Source organism: Notolepis coatsorum (assembly GCF_963971535.1).
Source record: "Notolepis coatsorum genome assembly, chromosome: 14".
Classification (NCBI taxonomy): domain Eukaryota; kingdom Metazoa; phylum Chordata; class Actinopteri; order Aulopiformes; family Paralepididae; genus Notolepis; species Notolepis coatsorum.
The window spans coordinates 8,443,249-8,449,248 of NC_140178.1; positions in this window are offsets into that span (position 1 = coordinate 8,443,249).

The following is a 6,000-nucleotide window of genomic DNA, read 5'->3' on the forward strand; positions in this document are numbered from 1 at the left end:
CTTGGTGCCCACGTGGCAGGACATTGATGTCCTAGAATCGGTGAACAAGGCTCTAAGCCCACTGCAGGAATTCACTGACGCACTATCAGGTGAAGACTACGTGAGCGTATCCTACCTGAAGCCTGTCCTTCACCTCTTCAACTCCAATCTCCTAAATCCAGAGGAAGAGGACACAAATCTGACCACAACCATGAAGATGACCGTTATGAGTTATCTCAATGACAAATACGCAGACCTCGCCACAGATGACCTGCTGGACATGGCATCACTTCTTGACCCACGATTTAAAACCCACTACATCAGCAAGGAGAAGATTGAAAATGTAAAAGTCAGGGCTGTTTCCGAAATGCAGTCTCTGCAGAGCTCATCACAGGCTGGCGCAACCGTGTCTGCATCCCAAGAAGGAGCAGAAGCTGACCCAGCAGCACCAGCGAAGAAAGCCAAGAAGACACTTGGAAGTTTCTTCAAAAAAACAGCCGATGTCTCTTCCTGTTCTGAGAAAGAACTAATTGAAGGTGAACTGACAAGTTACCTCCAGACGCCTGAAGCAGATAGCGAGACAGATCCACTGGCATGGTGGAAAATCTACGAGGGTAACTTTCCAAAGGTTAGCCAACTCGCCAAAAAGTACCTCTGCATTCCTGCCACCAGTTCTCCATCAGAGAGGGCATTCAGCACTGGTGGCAACATTGTCACATGCCACAGGGCAGCTCTGAAGCCTGACGCTGTTGATAGGCTCGTTTTCCTCGCTCATAACCTGTGAAGTTATTTATTAGGTTTTTTTTGTATTTTTTTGTACTTGTTTATTTTCATTCAGCACTGAGCCCGCCAGATTGAAAAGTAAGAACTTTGTTATCGTTATATTTTCAATAACCTTGAATAAATACATTTATTTATTTTAGAGGTTAATTATCTTCTATTCATTTTTCTCATGACATGTGAAGTTCACACACTGCACTAATTGAAAAGCAATAACGTTGTTATTTTGAAAAGTTACACATTTGGCATGTGTATTTTCTTAAATTTGTTAAATTTATTTATTTTAGAGGTTAAGTTAAGAATTTACTGTGCGTGTGTCAAAGTCTGACTCAGAATTGCAAGTTGCACTGTATATGTTGCATTTGTTTGATTTATTTTGGAGGTTAAGAAACAATAAAGACTTTATTTGAATACCACCGGGTCTTTTGTCTTTAATGTTAGCTTGAAAACTCAAATACTGTCTTGGTAAGCCTCATAAAGAATTGTTTGGGGAAAAAAGGGAAAACATCGTGATGCGTATCGTGTATCGCCGAAAGGTAAAAAAATATCGTGATATCATATTTAGGCCATATCGCCCAGCCCTACCTGAAACCATTGCAGTCAGACAGCTGAGACCATCACAGTCAGGACAGCTGAAACCATCACAGCCAGGACAGCTGAAACCATCACAGTCAGGGCAGCTGAAACCATCACAGTCAGGACAGCTGAAACCATCACAGCCAGGACAGCTGAAACCATCACAGTCAGGGCAGCTGAAACCATCACAGTCAGGACAGCTGAAACCATCACAGTCAGGACAGCTGAAACCATCACAAACAGGACAGCTGAAACCATCACAGTCAGGACAGCTGAAAGCCTGAAACCATCACAGTCAGACAGCTGAGACCATCACAGTCAGGACAGCTGAAACCATCACAGTCAGGACAGCTGAAACCATCAGTCAGGACAGCTGAAACCATCACACTCAGGGCAGCTGAAACCATCACAGTCAGGACAGCTGAAACCATCAGTCTTACTTACTTTACTTACGCCTTTTAGGCCGTCAACAAGGGTTCTCCAAGCATCCCGATCCTGAGCCAACCTCTCAAGCTGGCCCCAGGTGTGTCCCATCTTCTTGGCATCATCTTCCAAGTCTCGGCGCCAGGTGTTTCGTGGTCGTCCTCTCTTTCTTTTCCCTTGGGGGTTCCACCTGAGAGATTGTCTTGTGATGCACAGGGATGGTTTACGGGAGTGTATGGCCAATCCATCTCCAACACCGTTGGAGAATCTCTTTCTCTGCTGGCTGTTGTTGTGTTCGTTGCCACAGGTCTTTATTGCTGATGGTGTTAGGCCAGCGAATCTGGAGGATTCGGCGCAGACAGGTGTTTAGGAAAACTTGTAGTTTATTGGTTGTTGTGACAGTGGTCCTCCAGGTCTCAGCGCCATAGAGTAGGACTGACTTCACGTTGGTGTTAAATATCCTGATCTTGGTTGTGATGGAAATGTCTCTTGAGCTCCAGATGTTTTTTAGTTGGAGAAAGGCTCCTCTGGCCTTGCCAATCCTGGCTCTCACATCAGCATCTGTTCCACCTTACTTGTTAACCATGCTGCCCAGGTAGGTGAAGTTGTCTACCTCTTCCAACGCTTCTCCTTCCAGAATGATGGGTGATGTGTTGTCAGCATTGATTCTCATGACCTTGCTCTTCCCTCTGTGGATGTTAAGCCCAAGCCGAGTAGAGTTGTCAGCGATGGTACTGGTCTTTTCCTGCATCTGCTGCTGGGTGTGAGAGAGAAGGGCCAGGTCATCTGCAAAGTTGAGGTCTTCTAACTGCGTCCATAATGTCCATTGTATGCCATTTCGTTTATCTGCCGTGGATTGCTTCATGACCCAGTCTATTGCCAGCAAGAACAGAAATGGTGACAACAAACAGCCCTGTCTCACTCCAGTTTTTATCTGGAAGGCGTCGGTGGGTTGACCGCCATGAATTACCCTGCAGGTCATCCCCTCATAGGAGTTCCTGATGATATTTCTGTACTTCTCTGGCACTCCGTAGTGTCTGAGTAGCTTCCAGAGGGTTTCTCTAGTCACGCTGTCGAAAGCCTTTTCGTAGTCAATAAAATTTATGAATAGGTTTGAATTCCACTCTAATGACTGCTCCAGTATTATCCGCAGTGTTGCAATCCCTCTGTAGTTTGCACATTGGCTCAGATCTCCTTTCTTCAGTATTTTGACGAGGTAGCCCTCCTTCCATTCTGATGGGATGTGTTCTTCTTCCCATATCTTCTTGAAGAGAGGATGGAGCATCTCTTCCATCGTCTCTATATCGGCCTTCAGTGCTTCTGCCGGAATACTGTCGGGTCCTGCAGTCTTGCCGTTCCTCAGCTTCTTGATGGCTTTGCGGATCTCTTCTTTTGTTGGCACGCTGCAGTCTATCAGCAGATCCCTGTCAGCTTGCTGGATGTCTGGTGGGTCCTGTGGTGCTGGTCTGTTTAGCAGTTCCTCAAAATGTTCTACCCATCTTTCCTTTTGTCTTTCCTCTCCGATGATTGGCTGTCCATCTTTGTCCTTAACTGGTCTTTCTGGTTTACTAAACTTTCCTGACAGCTTCTTGGTGGTGTTATATAAGTCTTTCAAATGTCCATGTCTAGCTGCTTCTTCAGCCTCTGCCGCAAGACTCTCTATATAGTCCTTCTTGTCTGCCTTGATGCTTTTCTTAACCCTTTTTGTGGCTTCTGTGTACTGGTTTTGTGCTTTGACCTTTTCGGCTCTTGTTCGACTGTTGTTGATTAGTGCCTTCTTCCCTTTCCTCTCCTATCTTCCTCAATGACTCTGCTGATATCCACTCCTTGTGGTTGTGTTTCTTCGGGCCCAGTACTTCTTTGCACGTTGTACTTACTGCTTCCTTCACAGACTTCCACTTCTTGTCGATGTTTTCCTCCTCTTCTTCCATCAACTCTTGCAGGGCTTGAAACTTGTTCCTAAGTGTGAGTTTGTATTCTTCTAACTTGGTTGGGTCTCTCAGAAGTGCGGTGTTGAATGTTTGTCTCAGATTCTTCTCCCCTGTCCAGTTTTTCTTTAATTTCAGCTTCAGCCGGGCAACCAGGAGGTGGTGGTCTGAGGCAACATCAGCTCCTCTCCTAACACATACATCTTGAAGGGACCTCCTGAACTTCTTAGTGATGCACACATAGTCTATCTGGTTTTCGGTGTTGAGGTCCGGTGAGATCCAAGTAGCTTTGTGTATCCTTTTGTGGGGGAAAATGCTTCCGCCGATGACCAGGTTGTTAGTGGCGCATAGGTTTGCGAATCTCTCCCCGTTGTCGTTCATCTCTCCTATACCTTGCTTTCCCATCGTCTCCTCGTAGCCTCTGTTGTCACTTCCTACCTTGGCATTGAAGTCTCCCATTATGATGTTGATGTTTCTTTCTGGGTATTTCTGAATGTTGTCCTATAGTCTGCTGTAGTATTCTTCTTTTCTCTCTTCATTGCGGTCATTTGTAGGGGCATAGCACTGGATAATGTTCATGTTTATTTTTTCCTTCATAGTTCTAAAGGAAGCTGCAATGATCCTAGGACCATGTGCTTCCCATCCAATAAGTGCTCTCTGGGCAGCCTTGGACAGCATCAAGGCCACTCCCTGGGTATGGTGTGCATCGTCCTCTTCATGGCCTGAGTACAGTGTCATCTCGCCTGTGGCGAGCCTCTTCTGGCCGGATCCGATCCACCTTGATTCACTGATTCCGAGTATGGCAAGATTGTAATTCCTCATCTCGGCAGCCACCTGCGCAGTCTTTCCGGCTTCATACATGGTCCTTACATTCCATGTTCCGATGGTGGTAATGGCCCTGCTTGAGAGAATGGTGGTCGGCAGGGTAGCTTCCGGATGTTTCCGGCTTTCACTACACTGCGTCATACTTCCTACCTGAGGTCCATCCTCTCTCAGGGCCGGAGATTCTTGGTTTTTCTTTGTTGACGTTTTTGTAGCAATGAGGTTTTTACAGGATGGGGTCGCTGGCCCCAAGCCCAACCTTCCACCATTTCTGGCTTCTGGTGTTTTGGAGTTGGTTTGTTAGTCCCCTCCCCTGGCCTATTGTCTTCCAGGTAATGGATTGCAGCCTCATACCACGTGAGGCCAGACAGGTTTCGGGTTGTGTACAAGCTGTCTCGGCACGTCAAGCCCAACCAACTCCTGCTACTGTGTAACGAAAGCTGCGACCAAACAAGCATTTTCGTCCCAGCAGCACAAGACAGTCAAGGCAGCTGAAACCATCACAGTCAGGACAGCTGAGACCATCACAGTCAGGACAGCTGAAACCATCACAGTCAGGACAGCTGAGACCATCAGTCAGGACAGACAGCTGAAACCATCAGTCAGGACAACTGAAACCATCACAGTCAGGACAGCTGAGACCATCACAGTCGGAACAGCTGAAACCATCACAGTCAGGACAGCTGAAACCATCACAGTCAGGACAGCTGAAACCATCACAGTCAGGACTAGGGATGGGAATTGATAGGATTTTATCGATACGATTCCATTATCGATTCTGCTTATCGATTCGATTCTTTATCGATTCCCTTATCGATACCTGATCAATTTATAATTTAGTAATCCAGAGGTTCCCGGTTCAATTCCCGCTCCTCCCGGGCAGCATGTCGATGTGTCCTTGAGCAAGACACTTAACCCATAATTGCTCCCGATGAGCAGGTTGGCACCTTGCATGGTTGCCTCCGCCGTCGGTGTGTGAGTGAATGGGTAAAATGTGAGTAACAAATTGTAAAGCGCTTTGGATAAAAGCGCTATATAAAAAAGCAGCCATTTACCATTTACCATTAAATAAATAAATTGGAAATGCAACAGAACTAAGCTGGTTAGAATAACAACATGCAACTTGACATTTCTGATTGTCATTTATTGTTGAGCCCCCATGTCAGAAAAATACAAAAACTGTAAAAAATAAAACATTAACTATAGCCTACACTTAAATAAAATAATGTATTTGAGATTCTCTTAAAATGTATTTATTTTTTTATTCTTAAACTACTTTAATCTATTGAATAACAGGTCGTTATTCCTCTGACTTCTGTCTCTCTCACACACACACACACACACACACACACACACACACACACACACACAGCTCCCTCCCCGGGCCCCGTCCTGTATTGGCTTGTGTTGCTACACGGACACAATTGTATGCTGCACCACGGGAACTTCCTGGCTTACAGACTAGTAAACAACAGTCAACGGAGACTCTGTC